Source organism: Neoarius graeffei, chromosome 17 (assembly GCF_027579695.1).
Source record: "Neoarius graeffei isolate fNeoGra1 chromosome 17, fNeoGra1.pri, whole genome shotgun sequence".
NCBI classification, from domain to species: Eukaryota; Metazoa; Chordata; class Actinopteri; order Siluriformes; family Ariidae; genus Neoarius; species Neoarius graeffei.
Window position 1 is genome coordinate 3,846,490 of NC_083585.1, and position 24,211 is coordinate 3,870,700.

The 24,211-nt window shown below is 41.0% G+C and overlaps 1 pseudogene; it reads right to left on the reverse strand.

The window, feature by feature from the left end:
• LOC132901311 (zinc finger protein 850-like) overlaps positions 1-24,211 on the reverse strand; it is a 495,238-nt pseudogene that overhangs the window by 259,891 nt on the left and 211,136 nt on the right.

Genomic DNA, 24,211 nt, shown 5'->3' on the forward strand with positions numbered 1-24,211 from the left:
TGTTAATTTTCAGTAAAGAATAAATGAAGTTAATTCTCTTAAAAGTAATAAATTGGTTTATGAATTATCATAATTACAGTAATATATAGATTTAGGCACTGCCTAAAAGCGGAACTCCCATCGGTTTCTGGGTTGTAGTATTTTCTTATATCATAGCCAGTCTCTTTTGTTTTATTTCTTTACTGACTAGCACTGGCCACTGGGGGGGGGGTGTATGACTGGTAATTACAACCCCGATTCCAAAAAAGTTGGGACAAAGTACAAATTGTAAATAAAAACGGAATGCAATGATGTGGAAGTTTCAAAATTCCATATTTTATTCAGAACATAGATGACATATCAAATGTTTAAACTGAGAAAATGTATCATTTAAAAAGAAAAATTAGGTGATTTTTAAATTTCATGACAACAACACATCTCAAAAAAGTTGGGACAAGGCTGTGTTTACCACTGTGAGACATCCCCTTTTCTCTTTACAGCAGTCTGTAAACGTCTGGGGACTGAGGAGACAAGTTGCTCAAGTTTAGGGATAGGAATGTTAACCCATTCTTGTCTAATGTAGGATTCTAGTTGCTCAACTGTCTTAGGTCTTTTTTGTCATATCTTCCATTTTATGATGCGCCAAATGTTTTCTATGGGTGAAAGATCTGGACTGCAGGCTGGCCAGTTCAGTACCTGGACCCTTCTTCTACGCAGCCATAATGCTGTAATTGATGCAGTATGTGGTTTGGCATTATGTTGGAAAATGCAAGGTCTTCCCTGAAAGAGACGTCGTCTGGATGGGAGCATATGTTGCTCTAGAACCTGGATATACCTTTCAGCATTGATGGTGTCTTTCCATGTGTGTAAGCTGCCCATGCCACATGCACTAATGCAACCCCATACCATCAGAGACGCAGGCTTCTGAACTGAGCGCTGATAACAACTTGGGTTGTCCTTCTCCTCTTTAGTCCGAATGACACGGCATCCCTGGTTTCCATAAAGAACTTCAAATTTTGATTCGTCTGACCACAGAAGAGTTTTCCACTTTGCCACAGTCCATTTTAAATGAGCCTTGGCCCAGAGAAGACGTCTGCACTTCTGGATCATGTTTAGATACGGCTTCTTCTTTGAATTATAGAGTTTTAGCTGGCAAGGGCGGATGGCACGGTGAATTGTGTTCACAGATAATATTCTCTGGAAATATTCCTGAGCCCATTTTGTGATTTCCAATACAGAAGCATGCCTGTATGTGATGCAGTGCCGTCTAAGGGCCCGAAGATCATGGGCACCCAGTATGGTTTTCCGGCCTTGACCCTTACGCACAGAGATTCTTCCAGATTCTCTGAATCTTTTGATGATATTATGCACTGTAGATGATGATATGTTCTAACTCTTTGCAATTTTACACTGTCGAACTCCTTTCTGATATTGCTCCACTATTTTCAGCACAGAATTAGGGGGATTGGTGATCCTCTTCCCATCTTTACTTCTGAGAGCCGCTGCCACTCCAAGATGCTCTTTTTATACCCAGTCATGTAAATGACTTATTGTCAATTGACCTAATGAGTTGCAATTTGGTCCTCCAGCTGTTCCTTTTTTGTACTTTTAACTTTTCCAGCCTCTTATTGCCCCTGTCCCAACTTTTTTGAGATTTGTTGCTGTCATGAAATTTCAAATGAGCCAATATTTGGCATGAAATTTCAAAATGTCTCACTTCCAACATTTGATATGTTGTCTATGTTCTATTGTGAATACAATATCAGTTTTTGAGATTTGTAAATTATTGCATTCTGTTTTTATTTACAATTTGTACTTTGTCCCAACTTTTTTGGAATTGGGGTTGTACTAACACTGACCACTAGGCGGTGTGTATGACTTGTAATTACTAACAATAGCCACTAGGCGGTGTGTATGAGTGGTGGTACACGTACATGGACAAACCACAAAAAATCGACTCGATGGGTTTACCATTAAGGCCCGTGCGGGAGCTCCGCTAAAATACAGCAAAGACATTGAGAGAGTTTATACTGAAGGTTGTTTTCTGTTAAATCACAGGCCTATTCAAAAAGTGTAATCTTATAGTGTGGGAGACTGGCCAAGGACATGAGTGTTGCGCTAGTTTCCACCTGTGGCCTGTATTAGTCTTTAACTTGATTTGACCCCAGCCATTTTGAATCATGTATTGTACATGCTGAATGCTGTATACCACCTCTTATCGTGTGGTTTGATTCTTTCTGAATGGACCATTTATACTGGAAAATTTGGCTCAGTTGATGCAAAATATGAGAGGTGTGAGGTGTATTGCCAAATAGAAAATCTTGAAGTGGTATAACGGGACATGTTAACCAATGAAATTATTTGTATACACCTGTGTTTTTTCTTTGAGACAGTAAAAAATGAGAGCTTTGTAATTTTGACTCTGTTCACTCTGCAGACCAAAGACAGCTTTTATTATTTGATATAATAAAAGTCTAAACCTTTCTGCAACCTCTTGGACTTTTAATTATTTTTTGCTTGGAGAGTTAGAGAGTTGCCACAACAAAACATGCATGCCTTCAATATGTACGTAATAGCGACTTAATTTTTTTCAGTGGAAAAATTGAAAACATCAGGCAAAAATATCAAACTATTAATTTGAAACTAGGCAATTTGATAAGTATCCCTGTAGAGAACAATAGAACTACATCAGAGCAATGATTTTTGTTTTACACCCTTTAGAGTGACCGAACTAATTTCACTTATTTCCTCATCAAAATCTTCAACTTGTATACTTGTCTGTATGATTCTTCAATCACATAATTGGAACAGAAACTTCTAATCAACACTTCAGAATGCTTAGTAGGGTGCATCAGTTGCCCTCACTTTCATAAAATCTGATGCATTTTTGTTTGGGTGTTCCTTTTCACCAATAAAGACATCCTGTAAAATTTTTTGACCATATTCAAAAGTCTAATGGTGGCACCATGAGGTTCTTTTTTTTTTTTTTTTTGCCAAAAAATGCTTATTTTATGTTTTTGTGTAAGGTTTAAATCACAATGTTGGACTCCATTTATTGATTTCTTGTGACCCAGAGATCAATGAACAGCTAAAACTCAAACTGTGCTTGATAATATATTTAGAATATGTACTAAAAATGTGTATCTAAGATATTTGGTATATTCTCTAAGGTGCCATAATGTTTCATGAAAAGTGATCAAAATTTTGTCATAAAAACCATAAAATAGCAGCTTTTTCCATAACTTTGAGCTCCTGGTGCCACCATTAAATTTTTGAATTTTGTCAAAATATTTCACCCAGTGTGTTTTCTTACCAAAAGGAACATAAAAGCAAAAATGCATCATGATCGGAGGAACTTTTCATTTTTAGGGGGCAACTGATGCACCCTAATGCTTAGCAGTTGTCTTTTCAGTTATTTATTATAGTAGATCTTATAAAACAGGAAAAGGAAAGAAGACAATGACACCACCTCAGGTGATGCCGAGAGTGCACACTCGTCTTAGTGGTTGTTATCTATTATACTCTAAAGGCATTCGCTCACTGCTCGCGTCTGCACGTGATTGGCTCGAGGCTTGCTAATGAAGCTAAATATTGGTTCTTTGTTAGGGCATGCACCTGGTGTGCTCTGAGATGCGCAGCGGATGCGTGGTTAGGCATAATGTAACATGAAACATAAGCAAGGCAGCCTGCTTATCACCAGCCAAGGACACAGAAAGGCGATTACAGCTTGTGGGAAAACAACTTTTCTCAGTATACTATGCCACTTGAGCTCAACACACAAACACAGAGAATAGGAATGTTCATTCACTAAATTTCCTTCACATTTCATTTCCCCCTTTTTATCCTACAGAATAATAATTGCGAAAGGAAAGAAATGTACACAATTTCAGTGGTAAGAGTTCCTGGAGAGATTCAACTTAACACGTCATTGAGTGTACAGGCAGGCCCGCCGACAGGGGGGGACAAACGGGTATGTTGTCCCGGGCCCAGGAATGGGGGGGGGGAGAGAACTGGGCTCTCAAGAAGTTGCGATTATTTTATTTCATTTCAAAATGTGTTGATTTGGGGGAGAAATGTGCTATATTTGCATTCAATAAATGATTTCTAGATCTTTTGCCTTTATTGTCTTTGAAAAAGGCGTCAAGAACCCCCTACCACCCCTAATGCAAAAATGGTTTGGTCTGACTCTTTGATTAAGGGGAAAAAAAACGACATCGTTCGATCATAGCGCTTCGACAATCAGCGTGCGTGCCATTTGCCAACATGCACAAGTCAGGAGCACAGAAAAGAAAAGAGAAAAAGAGAGGAAGAAACCAAGAGACTTAGGGTCTCACTGCATAAATATTTTAAAAAAGATTGGGATGATGCAGCAGGTACTAGCAAAGGCAGTGGGGCAGCTGAGCCAGGTAAGACCAGTGTTGGGCACGTTACTTTCAAAAAGTAATTAGTTATAGTTACTAGTTACTTTTCCCAAAAAGTAACTGAGTTAGTAACGGAGTTACTTTGTCATAAAAGTAACTAATTACCAGGGAAAGTAATTATTTTGTTACATTTTGTTCCCCCTCAAAAAAAATCTAATTCAATTAGTGTAATCATAATAAAAGTGAATGTTAAATGTGTTTAATGACTGAAATGGACACTTAACAGAACCAATTAGTAATGTTATCTACACTATATTAATATTTTTGTAGGACAGTGTGAGATAAGACATCTATCAAATGTAATATATTTTTGTAGTTGGGTGATTCTCTTTTTGGGGCAACATTTCATGTCCGCATGTTTTACTTGCCCTGATTTTTGCCCAAACTGTGCCAAATATTAAAAAATAAGGTAAATCAATGATGTGTCAAGTGTTTGCCAAACATTATATGCAATTCAAATGCATTTAAAATATTTCATATTTTACACACCTTTTTGGTATCACACGCACTTAATTTTACTGTGTCCCACAGTGCCAGGTAATCAACATCATCTAGTAGAATGACATAAAAAAATATATTTATATAAAAAACTCTTTCACAGTTGAATAGACCAAACTAAGTTTTATTAAATCATGTAATTTAATATGGTAAAGTTCTATTTCTTATATACTATTTTAATCCTACTTTACATGTCTCAGTAGTAATTTTCCCCCCTGTTAGAATGAGTGTCATTGCGATGTAATACAAAACTACAATTCCATACAAGCCATTTACAGGAAGTGACATCATTTTGGAGGCATTTTCAGACTGTGGAAACTGAGGTAAGCTTCTACTAAGACTCTCTCCTCACTATTTTTTATCTTAAACATGTTACTCCCTTATGGGTCAAGCTTAAAGTTCCCCCCTGTTAAGCCAACTTAAGTGGAATGTTAATTCATTTTTTTTTTTTTAATATTCAATTTAGTTATTAAAGTAGTGTTAATCTACTGAAGGTCAGATAGCTAATTTTTAATCTATTAAGGAGCTAGCATGAGATTAGCAAAAAATTTTCCACCCTGTCGGGTTCCCCCCTGTTAGAACTATGAGCCTAACAGGGGGGAATGGGAATCTTCCAGGGTGGAAATATTTAAATTATATTATTATTATTGTCATTATTACTATTGTTATCGACATTGATTCTATTGTTGTTGTTGTTGTTAATAATAATAATAATACTTATTATTATTATTATTAGTATTATTATATTAGTATTATATTGTTTTTATTGTTTTGTTTTTATATATTTATAACTTTTATTGCTATTTTTTTATAATTACATCTGTTGTAAAATGTAATATATTATATTAAAGTATAAGTATATTATATGCATATTACATATATTAAATAATGTTATTATTATAGTATTATTTTAAATTAAAGATGCACTGTGTAACATTGTGGCCAGAGTACCCAGTCATAATGAATTTACAATTTGATGGTGGTTGTAACTATTCATGAAAAATGTAACATTTGTTAATGGGGCAGCATGAATTTCAGAAATAATCTACTAAAAATATTACACAGTGCACCTTTAAGGTTTTGTTTGCGAACACACTTATTTAGGCATAAACTGATTGCATTTTGGAAGCCAATGCTTTCAAGATGACCAACATTATTTTTGTGCCATAGTATACCCCTGTGTGTATGCGTGCAGGCCTGTTCCTGTGCTAAAATAGTGTTTATATTTAATATGGTTTCATACAGACTAATACAATAGAAAATTGAAATTCATGTATTGGTTAGGAAATGGCACCACCACTGAGTGCAGCTGAGATGCAACGGTGATACAGGGCCAGGCGAGATGCTGACCCAGAGAGAAGAGCAATGTACCTGCAGAAAGAAAGAGAGAAGTGGAAGCAAGACAAGGCATCAGGAAGAAAGAAAGGAATATCAGATATGACAGAGAGAGAGAAGCGGGCTCAGAGAAAAAAGTGGAGGGAGAGAAAGAGAGAGGCAAAAGCCAGGGAGAAAGCCAGAGCAGCAATACCACCCGATACCACCGGTGATCCTACTCCTGATACTGCAACAGACACCTCACCCCCAACTAATACTCATGCTTCACCTGAACATTCCAGGTTTGAATTTTTGTATAAGGATATTGTTCCCCTTAGCAAATAGTAGTATACTTAGGCCTAAGTATTAAGTACACTTAAGTAGCCTATATCAAGTATACTTCAGACCATGCACTGTACTAGAGAGTATACTAATTTAATACTTAAGTATTACGGTTATTACAGCCTTCCAAGGAATAGTTTAGTATAGTATATTTCTTTGCTAAAAGTCAAGGGAACTTCTCCTCTTTCTTGACATACAATTGCATATTAATTGTGTCTTTTATTTTTCTGTTTTAGGCAAAGAAAGTTGGGGAACCGGCAGAGAAGTTGCAATAAAAAAAGGCTGGAAAGAGAAATTGAAAAGCTTAAAGTCAAAGAAAAGTCAAAAAAGGAGAAATACCGAAAGAGATGGCATACCGCATGCCATACCGCAGATGAAATGAAATATGTGATGATTTGTGTTTTTCATTGATAACTTTTAAATGTTTGTTCCTCAAACTTTTATTCACATCTTTTAAGGATTACATAACTAAATAAAAAATAAGTATTGTGTGAAATAGGTGTTGTTGTATGATTTTAAATACTGAAACACTGCTTCCACCCTGTTATGGTCTATTCCACCGTTATGTTCCATTCCACCCTGTTAAGTTAAATGTTTTTTTTTTAATATTTTGACATAATCACTAAATCTTGTTAATATGTTTGTGCTACATTGGAAGGTTAGGAATATTAAATGCACCTATATATGTAGGTTTGAAGAGATGACAATTTGTTCAGTGATATCAGTAAAAGGGATGTTCAAAAAAGTCATTTCATATAGGATACACCCATATACTGTTTTATTATCAAATAACTTTTTATAGATTAAAACTAAATCCTATTATGGGATCAAAAAGGACAAATTATTACTATGAAAATGTTCTTATTCATCAATATTACTATATTGAACTATATGCAATTTATAGGTTAATGTCCCTAACAGGGTGGAACACTTTCAGCAACAACATTTAATAAAACTACCTGTAATTATTACTATATTCATCCCTGAGCTTGACCTTTATGCATTTCTTATAGTTAAACATGTCAATATTGAAAAACAATATGAAAAAATATATTCCACTAGTATTTTTTTCCCCAACTTTACAAACCTGAAATGTTGCCGCAAAAAGAGAATCACCCAGTTATTAAAATTATGTTACTAATTACTGGCCACTGACGAGGACAAACGCTTTGTTCCTCGACATAATGTGCATTGCACGTAAACACTCTTGCCTTTTATTTCAAGTAATGAAAAGTAATGGCTGTATTTCCAATGTTAAAACGCTGGGCTGGGCTGACCGCTCGCCATCGCTGTGTCTTCCGATTGAAAGTGTGCACAGTAGTGCAGTAGGCGGAGCCTACCTACGTATGTTGTCCAAATCTACTCTGACTTACTGTGCCGTTGTCTCGTGTCTCCCCGCCCCACACGAAAGCAGAGTAAAGAAAGGCTGAACGAGCAGCATGCCAGATGAGAACAGCTTTAATAAAGTAATGCATAGTATTTTATTGTAAGTAACAGGAATGGCGTTATAACGATGTGAAAAGTAATTAGTTAGATTACTCGTTACTAAAAAAAGTAACGCCGTTATTCCCATCACTGGGTAAGACACAGCCAACTTTTTCCAGCCCCGTAAAGTAACCCCAACCAAGGCACGCGCGGCACGCAATTCATGTTACAAACGAGGGGAGAGCAACTCACACTGAACACCATATCAAACGCACAGGGCATTGAATCATTTCATAAAAACAACGGCTTAATAACATTGTGTTTCATATATCTGATTGAAGCTAAGAATATTCACATTAGCCCGCAATCATATCCCGCCGTTTCTCGAGCGGTGTGTTCCTCTCTGCTTTTCACACTGGACAGTACGCACGCACGCACAACAAAAGTCCGGCACATTGCATTTCGCACCTGAATAGTTGCAGACTAAGGAAATGTTAAAACTGTAAAAATGTTGAAATGCTAAAATGAAATGGTTGTTGACCGGTTGAATGGTTTTTGAATACCTGTCATTTAAAGGAACAGTCCACCGTACTTCCATAATGAAATATGCTCTTATCTGAAATGAGACGAGCTGCTCCGTACCTCTCCGAGCTTTGCGTGACCTCCCAGTCAGTCAGACGCGCTGTCACTCCTGTTAGCAATGTAGCTAGGCTCAGCATGGCCAATGGTATTTTTGGGGGCTGTAATTAGATGCGACCAAACTCTTCCGCGTTTTTCCTGTTTACATAGGTTTATATGACCAGTGACATGAAACAAGTTCAGTTACACAAATTGAAACGTAGCGATTTTCTATGCTATGGAAAGTCCGCACTATAATGATAGGCGTACTAACACCTTCTGCATGCTTCGACAGCGCATTGATACTGAGCTCCGTATCAATGCGCTGTCGAAGCGCGCAGAAGGTGTTAGTACGCCTATCATTATAGTGCGGACTTTCCATAGCATAGAAAATCGCTACGTTTCAATTTGTGTAACTGAACTTGTTTCATGTCACTGGTCATATAAACCTATGTAAACAGGAAAAATGCGGAAGAGTTTGGTCGCATCTAACTACAGCCCCAAAAAATACCATTGGCCATGCTGAGCCTAGCTACATTGCTAACAGGAGTAACAGCGCATCTGACTGACTGGGAGGTCGCGCAAAGCTCGGAGAGGTACGGAGCAGCTCGTCTCAATTCAGATAAGAGCATATTTCATTATGGAAGTACGGTGGACTGTTCCTTTAAGGGTTGGCGTGAGTAGAGACTGGGATAATAGAGGTGGGTGTGTGTGTGGGTTGGCCCGGGGGGGTGGGGGGCCCATTCAGAGTATTTTGTCCCGGGCCCAGCCAAAGCTGTCAGCGGCCCTGTGTACAGGGATAATGCTAAGGTTGTTTTGTAAGACATAGACGTCTTAAGTTAATGCTAGCAAGCTACAGTGGTGCTTGAAAGTTTGTGAACCCTTTAGAATTTTCTATATTTCTGCATAAATATTACCTAAAACATCATCGGATTTTCACACAAGTCCTAAAGGTAGATAAAGAGAACCCAGTTAAACAAATGAGACAAAAATATTATACTTGGTCATTTATTTATTGAGGAAAATGATCCAATATTACATATCTGTGAGTGGCAAAAGTATGTGAACCTCTAGGATTAGCAGTTAATTTGAAGGTGAAATTAGAGTCAGGTGTTTTCAATCAATGGGATGACAATCAGGTGTGAGTGGGCACCCTGTTTTATTTAAAGAACAAGGATCTATCAAAGTCTGATCTTCACAACACATGTTTGTGGAAGTGTATCATGGCACGAACAAAAGAGATTTCTGAGGACCTCAGACAAAGTGTTGCTGATGCTCATCAGGCTGGAAAACATTACAAAACCATCTCTAAAGAGTTTGGACTCCACCAATCCACAGACAGACAGACTGTGTACAAATGGAGGAAACTCAAGACCATTGTTACCCTCCCCAGGAGTGGGCGACCAACAAAGATCACTCCAAGAGCAAGGCGTGTAATAGTCGGCGAGGTCACAAAGGACCCCAGGGTAACTTCTAAGCAACTGAAGGCCTCTCTCACATTAGCTAATGTTAATGTTTATGAGTCCACCATCAGGAAAACACTGAACAACAATGGTGTGCATGGCAGGGCTGCAAGGAGAAAGCCACTGCTCTCCAAAAAGAACATTTCTGCTTGTCTACAGTCTGCTAAAGATCATGTGGTCAAGCCAGAAGGCTATTGGACAAATGTTTCTTGGACGGATGAGACCAAAATAGAATTTTTGATTTAAATGAGAAGCGTTATGTTTGGAGAAAGGAAAACACTGCATTCCAGCATAAGAACCTTATCCCATCTGTGAAACATGGTGGTGGTAGTATCATGGTTTGGGCCTGTTTTGCTGCATCTGGGCCAGGACGGCTTGCCATCATTGATGGAACAATGAATTCTGAATTATACCAGTGAATTCTAAAGGAAAATGTCAGGACATCTGTCCATGAACTGAATCTCAAGAGAAGGTGGGCCATGTAGCAAGACAACGGCCCTAAGCACACAAGTCATTCTACCAAAGAATGGTTAAAGAAGAATAAAGTTAATGTTTTGGAATGGCCAAGTCAAAGTCCTGACTTTAATCCAATCAAAATGTTGTGGAAGGACCTGAAGTGAGCAGTTCATGTGAGGAAACCCACCAACATCCCAGAGTTGAAGCTGTTCTGTATGGAGGAATGGGCTAAAATTCCTCCAAGCCGGTGTGCAGGACTGATCAACAGTTACCAGAAACGTTTAGTTGCAGTTATCGCTGCACAAGGGGGTCACACAAGATACTGAAAGCAAAGGTTCACATACTTTTGCCACTCACAGATATGTAATATTGGATCATTTTCTTCAATAAATAAATGAGCAAGTATAATATTTCTGTCTCATTTGTTTAACTGGGTTCTCTTTCTCTACTTTTAGGACTTGTGTGAAAATCCGATGATGTTTTAGGTCATATTTATGCAGAAATATAGAAAATTCTAAAGGGTTCACAAACTTTCAAGCACCACTGTATATACATAGATCAGGAAACAATAGAACAGAAAACAACCACAAATAAGAGTGTTTTAAGCTAGGGCTAATTTCATATCAGCTGTGCTGACATCATCAAACAGTGGGTTATAGTCTTCGTGTGGGTTTGGAGGCCAGTCAGGCAAGTCGTCTGGGTCTATTTTCACCATCTGGTAACCAATATTTGTCAGCTGCCTCTGAAACAGACATACAACATGGACAAAAATCAGGGAGCAAACATAGCATCACAATCACTAAGCCCAGGACCGGTATGGTGGATGGAATCAGAGTCTTCCATCCACTGAACCAATGCCACCAAGTGTCTTTGACTCTGTGTCAGCCTGGGTTCCCTGTATCGACCAGCACACGAATCCTCCTGTGAGTCCCAGCAGGATCAGGATGCTGAGGCCCGCGACTGGGACCTAGCTTATAATGATTTACCCCCTTCATCTTATGTTAACTATGTCTGCGAGTTAACCCTCGCCCTTCTTGACGTGTATTGGTGCTCAGAGGGCGGGCACGCCCTATCATCCCTTGTCCCACCTCACCGGGACTTGGAGGAAACTCGAAACCCTAAGACTTATCTATCGGCTAGACACTGAAATACTCTTCCCTATTGAGGGTGCGTGCGTGATTGATGTGATACTCGCACTGTTCCATGCAATGATGCCTTTCTTCCTCGCGCGCTTTAGTCAGCGCCCGGATCCTCAGTCAGTTCCGGAACCCTCCTGCAGTGGCTAGGCGTGGATCCACGTCACTCTGCCTGTGACCTTCACTGCCGTTGGGGTCGTGAGCAGGACCTGGAATGGGCCATTCCACCGTGGCTTGTTCCACTTGGTTCGTCGGAATTCCTTCACCACTATCCAATCCCCTGGTTGTAGATCATGCAGAGGTCCCTCAGCAGGCTTGGGAAGTGCTCCTTTCACCTGTTTGTGGATAGATTTCAAAGCAGAGAACAGTGTTGCACAGTAATTCAACATTGCATCATCACACAGTGTGGTGTCCAGCAGTGTTCCTTGGGCTGGCCCTGTCTCTGTGTTGGGTACTCGTCCAAACAGAATTTCAAATGGGCTTAATCCATGTTTAGGCCTAGTTTGCATCCTCATTTGTGTGAATACTACAAGGAGGACCTTTGTCTATTCTAGCCCTGTTTCTGCACAAGCTTTGCTTAGTTTATTTTTAAGGGTCCCATTTTCTCTATCCACTGCTCCCGCACTGGCAGGATGGTAGGCACAATGTTGTTTCAGGTCTATCCCTAGGAATGCTCCTATTTTCTTTAGGGCTGCATTAACAAAGGGCGTTCCACTGTCAATTGAGATTTTGCTAGGTATACCCCACCTAGAAATTATGTCTCTCAGGAGTGCTTTGACTACTGCCTCTGAGTCTTGTTTAGCTGTGGGGAATACTTCAACCCATTTTGAAAACATGTCAACCATTACCAGGCAGTACCTTTTTCCCTCACTTGGTGTCAGTTCAATGAAGTCCATTTGGAGATGATCAAATGGTTTGTCTTGTATTGGGTGTGCTGCTTGAGTTAGTTTGATATCTTGACCTGCATTATGTTGTGCACATATCAAGCATTGCTTGCAAAATTTCGCAGCATAATTTGAAAACCCCTTTGTGAACCATCTCTTTGTTACTTCTGCTACCATCCCCCCTTTTGACACATGGGTGAGCCCATGTGCCAATTTTGCATAGAAAGGAAACATGTGTTTTGGTAGACAGGGACAGCCTGAGGGACAAACCCAGACCGAGTTTGCAAAGATACAGCTGGCCAGTTTCCATACTCATCTCTCATCCTGGGTGGCAGTGCTCTGAAGGTCTGCTCATTGTAAACAGGGGGTGGAAACCTGAGGAAATGCAAGGTTAGAGGGTGAACTGGAAGCTGAGGCTGCACACTTAGCTGCTGCGTCCGCCCTGGTATTTCCTTGAGACACAAGATCAGTATTGTTAGTATGGGCAGCACGCTTACACACAGCAATGGCTCTAGGGAGTAGAATAGCATCCAACAACTCAGAGACCAGTTTATGATGTGCAATGGGAGATCCTGTGCTAGCGAGAAAATTTCTGTTTCCAAATGGTGCCAAAATCATGCACAACGCCATATGTGTATCTGCTGTCCATAAAAATATTGACAGATTGCCCTGCAGCCAATTTGCATGCCTCAATAAGGGCACAGAGCTCTGTGGCCTGTGCTGACTGGTTTGAGGGCAGACACGATGCCTTGAGGACCTCGTGATCTGAGACTACGGCAAAACCTTCTTTGTTCTTTCCTGTCTCTGGGTCTCTGGAGGCTGAACCATCCACATAGAGGACCATGTCTGGATTTAATAAAAAGGGTCACTCTTTAAGTCTGCCCTGGGGGAACAAAAATCATTAGTGAGAGCGACACAGTCATGTGGTTCTCCATCATCCTCTGTAGGGAGAAGAGAGGCAGGATTCAGAACAGTACAACGTTTCACAATGATGTTAGGCATATCAAGTATGACAGTGTTATACTTTAACCATCTCTGTGTTGACAAATGTGACGTCTTTTCTCCAACAGAAGCAGGGAGACAGCATGTGGGACCAAAAGGGTGAGGTTAGAATACCCCACAATATGGCGTGAGGGACAAAGGAGTTTTTGAACAGACTCAAAAACTCCTTTGTCCCTCACACCACCAGACTGTACAACTCCTCTCTGGGGGGGAGGAGGGGCAACAGGAGGACAGAGGATGGGAAGGAGCAGTAGCCTAGCCTAACAATAAGCAATACCGGACAATGTGCAATATAAAGTGCAATATCTCTCCTACCGCCGACCCCCTTCTCCCCACCTTTTTTTTCTTCTCCCTCTTTCCCCCTCCCCCCTCCTCTCTTCCCCATATCTTATTCTTTTTATATATTTGTATATGTAAAGACTTAATTTATTGTAATTTATCTAGAAGTTTTCTCTATTTCTTTTCTCTGTTTATCTGTAATGATGCTGCTGGAATCTTAATTTCCCTGAGGGAACCCACCCAAAGGGATCAATAAAGTTTTATCTAATCTAATCTAATCAATAGTTCTGGAAGCAGTTACTGCCTTTTCAGCTGCAGCAACTGCACGCAGGAAAACAGGAAGTCCAGCGGCCACTGGGTCCAATTTGCTGGAGAAATAGGCTACAGGTCTTAATCTATCCCCGTGTTTCTGCAAAAAACAGAGGTCATGAAACCTTTTTTTCATCTACAGTTTGAACAAATGGTTTATTGGGGTCAGGCAATTCCAGAGTGGGTGTGGTCTGCAGAGCGCTCTTTAGGGACGTCAGGTGCATGCGGAACAACCGCAGCATTGACTACTTGCAGATCTTCGACAAACCTCCACTCATCAGGCTGGGACGGTTTTCTTGCCTTCTTAACTGGGAAAATAGGAGTGTACACTGGAGAGTCCTGGCAAGGGACAATTACACCTGCCTTCAGCAATGAATCAAAGACCGGTCTTATACCTGTGATTGCTTCTGGTTTGAGTGTGTACTGGGTCTGTCTAGGCCTGAAATCTGATTTGGGGGTGATCACCACTAGTTCAGCATGATGGCCTACATCATGTTTACCCTTCTCCCAGACGGAATTTGGAACTCCCACCAATTTGGGATGCACCTCTGCTGGAGTTATGGCTGTGGAAATAGAGACAAACAGGCCACTATGGCCGGGGTCCCTAGGACCCTGCTCATCAGTGACTAATATTATGCTGCGCTCAACATGCACACACATAGCATGACTTTGTTTATAGACCCCAAGCTTTTGGCAAAACAACACACTAGGGTCCTCTGTTTGGGACCATTCATTGCCATTAGCTGTGCACTTCTTGACCCATTTCCCCACATCTTTCCAATGGGCGGCTCGTGGCTTTGCTAATGAGACATAGAGTATGGAATTAACAATGTCAAAGAAATCATGCTGGTAGCAGCCGACCTCAAAGTCCTCTGACGCGAGGCTGCGCATAACATGTTTGAGAACACTGCAGTGAACACTGATGCAGCTGTTCAGACGAGTAAGATGAACCTGCGTAGCGCAATAATGTTTAGACCAATATGTAATTTTGAGGGTCAATCTTTCACGTGCGTGGGGGTCTGCAAACCAAGTCTTTTCAAACTCTACATCTTGCCCTTGGTAAACATGTGCTGTGCAATGCAAATCTTCCTCTTTCATATAATCTTTGTCAACTGATGAGGTGTTCAAGTGTGCGAGTTGTACAAGGTGTTTGGGAGTTTGTGTGAGTTGATCTGAGCAGAGCTGCCAGACATACACATACAGGGGGCTTCTAAGACCATACTGCACACCGCACATTTCACTTACTTCAATAGTTAGTCCATCTGGAGTGGACGTGAAATTTACTCCTAATTTGCACATTAAATCGCATGCTAACAAATTTACTGGACATTTATGTGAGATGAGGAATGAGTGGGACATAACTATTCCTCCCTCACTTTTACACGGGAGGTTGACTGAGAAAGTTTCGATTACAGGTCGTCCTGAGATGCCCATCGTCTGAATAGAATTTGAGCTGAGCAGTGGGTCTACTGGAAGTACCCCATGTTGTATGACTGAGTGTTCCGCTCCAGAATCTACCAAAAAAGTCAACACATGCCCACATACAGTGAGGGGCATACAAGGAGGTTTAGAGAAGGGAGTAGTTGTGTATTTTAACAAACTTAATGCAACTTCAGGTGTATCTATCTGGACTAGTGTATCGGGCGTTTCTGTGTAGTCTTGCTGTTGCATGCAGGTGCTGCAACTAATGTGTTTAACGTTATGTGAATGCTCCTGTCTATGTGTATCATCAGGTGTGTGTGTGTGTGTTACCTCCCCTGTTCTCTGTGCAGGGCCTGTTCCCAGAGTCCACCTGTCAGTCTGCTTTGCTGCACTCCTCATGGGGTCTCTGGCTGCTACTGTGGAGACAATCTCGAGCAATGTGTCCCTCCTGATTGCAGTGGTAGCAGGTTACGCCTTTTATCCACGACGGGTCACCCCAGGTCATCCTGCCTCGGCCCCTACCTTGACCTCTTCCTCTAGGTCCAGGCTGAGCAGTCTGGAGAAGAGTGAGAGTGGTGGCGTGTAGGTCTTGGTCTCTTTTTGTTGATTTTGTCTTCTCCTTTTCTTTCAGCAGCCTTTCTGCATCCACAGCATACTGCTCGATCTTGGTGAGGCTCAGGAGTGCCCTCCACTGCAGCCAGGGTCACGGGCCTGGTCAGGCCACTGTGTTTCTTGTGCGCGGCAGTGAGACGAGCGAGAAACACTGACACCACTTCACCATCTTCTTGCTTACACATACTGATCTTAGTCATGTCTATGTTCAAGGGAAAAGCTTCGACCAGACGAGCACAGAGAGCACTGAGGGTATTTCTATACTCACTATGGCCATCTGCTGGTCGGCTTCTGGCCACTCTCTGGAAACCTTGCTCCAATCTATACCCATCTTGGTCATGAGTAGGCGGCAGAGTTCATGGGTGGTTGGCCAGAATTCTCTGCAAAATATCAACAGCTCATTACCAAACCTCTTCCCTCCTATCTCTCTCACATTGGGAAGAGAAGCCATGATTTCCTTGATATCAGCTGTCGTCCAGGGTCTGTGGACTAGAAGCATGCTGTCAGGTCCAGCCACTTGCACCAATGAAAGATGAAGGACTTCAGACCTTAGGTTATGGCCTTGTGGACCTACTGGCGTGAGCATGTGGTCAGATCCAGGAGGGTGTCTTTTCTGTCACCATATGCAAGACCGGATCTCATGTGTAACGGAGAAGCGAGGGGAGGTGCCGATGCTGGAGGCAGCTGGTAGGCTGGGAGAGATTCCAGAGGCTCAGTTTTTTGCTTTGTCTCAACTTCTCCCCCTTTCTGTGGGTGAGGCGCTTGTGGGAGTGATGCTCCACCTTGCTGAGGAGGCAGTGTGTGTTGGGCTAGTGGGGCAGACTCCAGGTCAGGGTCCATCTGAAATTTCAAACACTGAGAAGAGGGTGAGAGCCCTGCCTGTCATTTCTCTCTTTTGTACTCTCTCTTAAGTGTTTCTTCTTTCCATGCAGAAAGCGCCCTCCAATCCCCTAAGAACTTAACATTGTCTGCAGACTCTTCTTTTCCCTTCCATTTCAACTTTTCTTCTAACTGTTCTATCTGCCTGGGACTAAAACTGCCCTTCTCAGGGAATCCTAAGTCCTTTACCCATATGTCAAACTGTGCCAAACAATCCTCGTCATACGAGGTTTTCATAAACTGGATGTTTGGGCTGTCATAGGAACAACCAATTCTTATTATAGCACATGTAGCCTCAGGCTTACTTGCTTTTTCTTTTCTTTCCCTAACTTGCCTTTTCTGTTCCCCATTGTACCCTGTTATAGGTTATGACAACAATGGCTGAGTTTTATACTAGGGTCACAAGAAGAATAGGTTGGACTATATCCAAAAATGTGACACAATAATCCTTTAGGTATGTTCTTATTCATAAACAATTTATCTGACATTTACCTTCAGCAAAAAGTAGGTATCATTTAGCACAACAACCTCAAAGACAACTCACACGTGTACAAGATCTACTGTATTTCTCTGTTTCAGAATTTGGAGGAGGACAGTACTCTGTTAATTCATCAATATTTTGTGTGCACACCGGTGTGTCTTGGCAACATCGTGATCGAAACTCTCTATCCCGTTCCTACGACAGGCCAGTTGTTCACACAGAACCAAGGGAGCAAGATTCAATTCTTTCCCAGTTATGAATCACTGAGCGTGAATCCGTCAAAACATGCCCCCTTACTTCACACTCTCAAGTAGGTGAGCCGTTACTCAGTCGTCACTTAGGCGGATAATTCTCTTACACAACCTAACAAACTTCTCGCAGTTTATTGTCTCAAAATTGTGTTTTATCCGTTTCTGCAAACATATTGATGGTACCACAACTTAGCAGTCTTCCAAATTCCTGTCTGTCTCTTATATCAGGATTAAATACTGTTTCCACTAATTTCTTTACACAAGAATGCAAAGTTATCACTTACTGATTCGGTGAGCCCTGACGGTCTGGTCTCTCGTCCAAGTTCTCAGCTCCACACCATGGCCTTGTGAGTGTCCCATCGTCCGAGGATCAGACACGTAAGGCCCACCCAGGGACGCCAAATTGTAATAGAAACTTCTAATAAACACTTCAGAACGCTTAGCAGTTGTCTTTTCAGTTATTTATTATAGTAGAGCTTATAAAATGGAGATATAAAACAGGAAAAGGAAAGATGACGATGACACCACCTCAGGTGATGCTGAGAGTGCGCACTCTGAGTTGTGTCTAGTTGGCTGTTATCTATTATACTCTAAAGGCATTCGCTTATTGCTCGCGTCTGCATGTGATTGGCTCGAGGCTTGCTAATGAGGCTAAACATTGGTTCTTTGTTAGGGCATGCACCTGGTGTGCTCTGAGATGCGCAGCAGATGCATGGTTAGGCATACCATAACATGAAACATAAGCATGGCAGCCTGCTTATCACCAGCGAAGGACCCAGAAAGGCGATTACAGCTTGTGGGAAAACAACTTTTCTCAGTACACTATGCCACTTGAGCTCAACACACAGAAACACAGAGAATAGAAATGTTCATTCACTAAATTTCCTTCACAATAACACCAGAAGCAGCCCTGTGATGACCTGGCGACTTGTCCAGGGTGTACCCCGCCTTTTGCCCGTAGTCAGCTGAGATAGGCTCCAGCTTGCCTGCGACCCTGTAGAAGGATAAAGCGGCTAGAGAGAATGAGATGAGATAACACCAGAAGCAATCAAACCCCTCTTAAAAACAATTATTCTTTTAGCAGTGACTATGTACCTAAATCCTTTAACCTAGCAGTTGTCAGACCCTTGATTAAAGAACCTAACCTCAACCCTTTTCAGCTGGCTCATTACAGGCCAATATCAAACCTTTCTTTTACCTCCAAGATCCTAGAAAAATACTGTGGCATAACAGATTATGCTCATTTTGACATGGGAGTAACATCCATAAAATGTATCAATCAGGATTTAGACCTCATCACAGCACAGCAACAGCACTGGTTAAAATAATAAATGACCAAATACTAGCTCCTGATCAGGGTTGTCTCCTTGCTCATGCTGCTTGACCTTAGTGCAGCTTTTGACACCACTGATCATACTATTCTCCTTAATGGACTAGAAAATGTCCATTAAGACATTAAGGAATAGTCCTCTGCTGTCTCAGGTCTTATTTAACTGACCATTAACAGTTTGTATGTGTAAATGGTGACTTCTGTATGCATGCTAAAGTAAAGTTTGGTGTTCCACAAGGTGCTGTCTTTGGCCCACTCCTTTTTTTCTTAAAATATGCTACCTCTGGTTAATATTATTTGTAAGCATTGTATTACTTTCCACTGTTATGCTGGGGACACAGTTGTATGTTTCAGCAAAGCCAGATGAAAGACACCAACTTAATAAAATTGAAGAATGTGTAAAGGACATTAGACACTGGATGCTTATTAACTTCACCCTACTTAATTCTGATAAGACATTACTAGGACCACATGCAGCGAGAAGTAAGTCTTCTGATTTACAACCCCGATTCCAAAAAAGTTGGGACAAAGTACAAATTGTAAATAAAAACGGAATGCAATAACTTAGAAATCTCAAAAACAGATATTGTATTCACAATAGAACATAGACAACATATCAAATGTCAAAAGTGAGACATTTTGAAATTTCATGCCAAATATTGGCTCATTTGAAATTTCATGACAGCAACACATCTCAAAAAAGTTGGGACAGGGGCAATAAAAGGCTGGAAAAGTTAAAGGTACAAAAAAGGAACAACTGGAGGACCAAATTGCAACTCATTAGGTCAACTGGCAATAGGTCATTAACATGACTGGGTATAAAAAGAGCATCTTGGAGTGGCAGCGGCTCTCAGAAGTAAAGATGGGAAGAGGATCACCAATCCCCCTAATTCTGCACCGACAAATAGTGGAGCAATATCAGAAAGGAGTTCGACAGTGTAAAATTGCAAAGAGTTTGAACATATCATCTACAGTGCATAATATCATCAAAAGATTCAGAGAATCTGGAAGAATCTCTGTGCGTAAGGGTCAAGGCCGGAAAACCATACTAGGTGCCCGTGATCTTTGGGCCCTTAGACGGCACTGCATCACATACAGGCATGCTTCTGTATTGGAAATCACAAAATGGACTCAGGAATATTTCCAGAGAACATTATCTGTGAACACAATTCACCGTGCCATCCGCCGTTGCCAGCTAAAACTCTATAGTTCAAAGAAGAAGCCGTATCTAAACATGATCCAGAAGTGCAGACATTTTCTCTGGGCTAAGGCTTATTTAAAATGGACTGTGGCAAAGTGGAAAACTGTTCTGCGGTCAGACAAATCAAAATTTGAAGTTCTTTATGGAAATCAGGGATGCCGTGTCATTCGGACTAAAGAGGAGAAGGACGACCCAAGTTGTTATCAGCACTCAGTTCAGAAGCCTGCATCTGTGATGGTATGGGGTTGCATTAGTGCGTGTGGCATGGGCAGCTTACACATCTAGAAAGACACCATCAATGCTGAAAGGTATATCCAGGTTCTAGAGCAACATACTGTATGCTCCCATCCAGACGACGTCTCTTTCAGGGAAGACCTTGAATTTTCCAACATGACAATGCCAAACCACATACTGCATCAATTACAGCATCATGGCTGCGTAGAAGAAGGGTCCGGGTACTAAACTGGCCAGCCTGCAGTACAGATCTTTCACCCATAGAAAACATTTGGCGCATCATAAAATGGAAGATACGACAAAAAAGACCTAAGAGAGTTGAGCAACTAGAATCCTACATTAGACAAGAATGGGTTAACATTCCTATCCCTAAACTTGAGCAACTCGTCTCCTCAGTCCCCAGACGTTTACAGACTGTTGTAAAGAGAAAAGGGGATGTCTCACAGTGGTAAACATGGCCTTATCCCAACTTTTTTGAGATGTGTTGTCATGAAATTTAAAATCACCTAATTTTTCTCTTTAAATGATACATTTTCTCAGTTTAAACATTTGATATGTCATCTATGTTCTATTCTGAATAAAATATGGAATTTTGAAACTTCCACATCATTGCATTCCGTTTTTATTTACAATTTGTACTTTGTCCCAACTTTTTTGGAATCGGGGTTGTAAATAATAACTCTAGGTAGCTTTTCTGTTTTTTCATGGGCAGCAGTAAAAGACTTTGATATGATTATTGGCTCAAGTCTTTCATTTGTAGATATTACTTGGATAGCTTTCAGCTCAGAAATATTGCAAACATAAATACTGTACCTACATGATGCAGAAAAATTAGTTCATACTTTTTTTACATCTAGGTTGGATTATTGTAATGTCTTACTGTCTGGATGTTCCAGTAGATGCATAAACATGCTCTAGTTAGTTCAAAATGCAGCAGCAAGATTCCTTACTAGAACTAGAAGATATGACCACATCACTCCTGTCTTATCCACATTGCATTGACACCCAATCAAATTTTATACATTGATTATAAAATACTATTGACCTTTAAAGCACTGGATGTTCTTGAGCCACAGTACCTGAGTACCTGCCATGCCTATACCAATAGGTATATGCTATCAATAGGTATAGGCTATTATTTATCCTCTGCTGGTTCAGGTCTTATTTAACTGATCATTGTCGGTTTGTATATGTAAATGGTGACTTCTGTATAAAATAAAGTTTTCTGTTTCTTCATGGGCAGCAGTAAAATACTTTTGATATGATTATTGGCTCAAGTCGTTCATTTGTAGATATTACTTGGATAGCTTTCAGCTCAGAAATATTGCAAACATAAGAAATACTGTACCTACATCATGCAGAAAAATTAGTTCATACTTTTGTTACCTCTAGGTTGGATTATTGTAAAGTAAAGTTTGGTGTTCCACAAGGTGCTGTCTTTGGCCCACTGTTTTTTCTCTTCTCTTCCCCCCCCCCCCAAAAAAAAATGCTACCTCTGGGTAATATTATTTGTAAGCATCGTATTACTTTCCACTGTTATGCTGGGGGACACAGCTGTATGTTTCAGCAAAGCCAGATGAAAGACACCAGCTTAATAAAATTGAGCAATGTGTAAAGGACATTAAACACTGGATACTTATTCAAATTCAAAACACTTTATTTGTCCCCTAGGGGCAATTTAAACTAATTGTTTAATTAGTTAATTGTTACCTAATTAACTAATAATTCAAAAGTAAAAATGTATTAACTTCCTTCTACTTAATTCTGATAAGACATTGCTAGTATTAGTACTTGTACTATGCAGCTAGAATTAAGTCTTCTGATTAAATAGTAATGGGGAGATGGCCTTTCTGTTTCTTCATGGGTAGCAGTAAAAGACTTTGATGTGATTATTGGCTCCAGTCTTTCATTTGAAGCTCATGTAGATATTACTTGGATAGCCTTCTTTCAGCTCAGAAATATTGCAAACATACGAGATATTGTAACTACATGATGCAGAAAAACTAATTCATGCTTTTATTACCTCTAGGTTGGATTATTGTAATACCTTACTGTCTGGATGTTCCAGTAGGTGCATAAACATGCTCCAGTTAGTTCAAAATGTAGCAGCAAGAGTCCTTACAAGAACTAGAAGATATGACCACATCACTCCTGACTTGTCCACACTGCATTGACTCCCAATCAAATTTTGTATTGATTTATAAAATACTACTACTTATCTTTAAAGCACTGAATGGTCTCGAGCCACAGTACCGGAGTGAATACCTGCCATGCCTATTAAAATCAATAGACATAGACTATTTTTTTGACATCTCAAATAGTAAAGGCTACATCAGGGGCAGAGCTTTCACTTACAAAACCCCACATTTATGAATCAGCCTTCCAAGTAGTGTCCATGACTCCAACATAGTCTCAGTGTTTTTGTTTAGGGTTAAGGGCTTAAGGTAAAGTTTCATGGAGGTTATGTTGTGCACTGTCCTTCCTAGGACCTCTCCTTGACATTCCACCAATGCCAGGCAGTCATCCCCATGTTGCATTTGGGCTTTTCTTGGGGTTTAAAATTAGGGGTAAGGGTAAGGCTTGTTTTAAGATTGTAGGTAGGGAAGGGAGAAATGATGAAGGTTAGGTGCTGAGGTGATGGGTTAAGGTTTTATGGGTTAGGGTTCAGGGTGAGGATTAATTTTGGGGTTAGATATAGAGTTAATATAGGGTAGGGATAGTGGAACTACTCTCCTATGCACAGGCCTATTGGAGTTTGGGGGTGGAAAGAGAGGTCCTGGTGAGGTGAAGGCCTGACATCAAACCCACAACCTTCTAGTGGATGGGCTACCTTTTAACCTGTTAAGCTAAAGATTCTCTCATGAGATACATGCTTCCTAAGTGATAAAAGAGAGGGGATTGGGTTAGGGTTATGGGTGGGGGATAATGCAAGCCCTGGTTTGGGGTGGGGATGGGTTAAGTGGTAGAGGGTATGTGGGATTGGGAGTGGGAGATGTTAGGATTAGGGGTTTGGAAAGGTTAGGGTAAGGGGTGGGGATGGTGGATGGTTGGGGTTAGGGTCTGGGAGTAGGAGAGGTTAAGGATTGGAAGTGGGAGAAGGTAGGGTTAGGCATAAACCATTTGGAAAGGTTAGGGTAAGGGATTGGGAAGGTTGTGGAGGGTTAGGGATTGGGAATGGGAGAGGTTAGGATTATGGATTAGAAGTGGAAGAGGTTTGGGTTTAGGATTAGGTGATTGGAATGGTTACGATAAGGAATTAGGGAAGGAGGAGTCAGGTTGTGGAGGAGTCAGGGATAGGGTTGGAAGTTGGGTGTGTAGATTAGGTTGAGGGATTGGATGAGTTAGGATTAGGGAGGGGGAGGGTAATCATCCATCCATCCATCTTCTGCCACTTATCTGGGTCTGGGTCATGGGGGTAGCAGCCTAAGCAGAGCTGCCCAGACTTCCCTCTCCCCAGTCACCTCCACCAGCTCTTCCAGGGGAATACTAAGGCGTTCCCAGGCCAGCCAAGAGATGTAATCTCTCCAGTGTGTCATGGGTCTGCCCTGGGGTCTCCTCCTGGTGGGGCATTCCCAGAGAGCCTCCCATGGGAGGTGTCCAGGGGGCATCCTAATAAGGTGCCCGAACCACCTCAACTGACTCCTTTCAATGTGGAGGAGCAGCAGTTCTACTTTG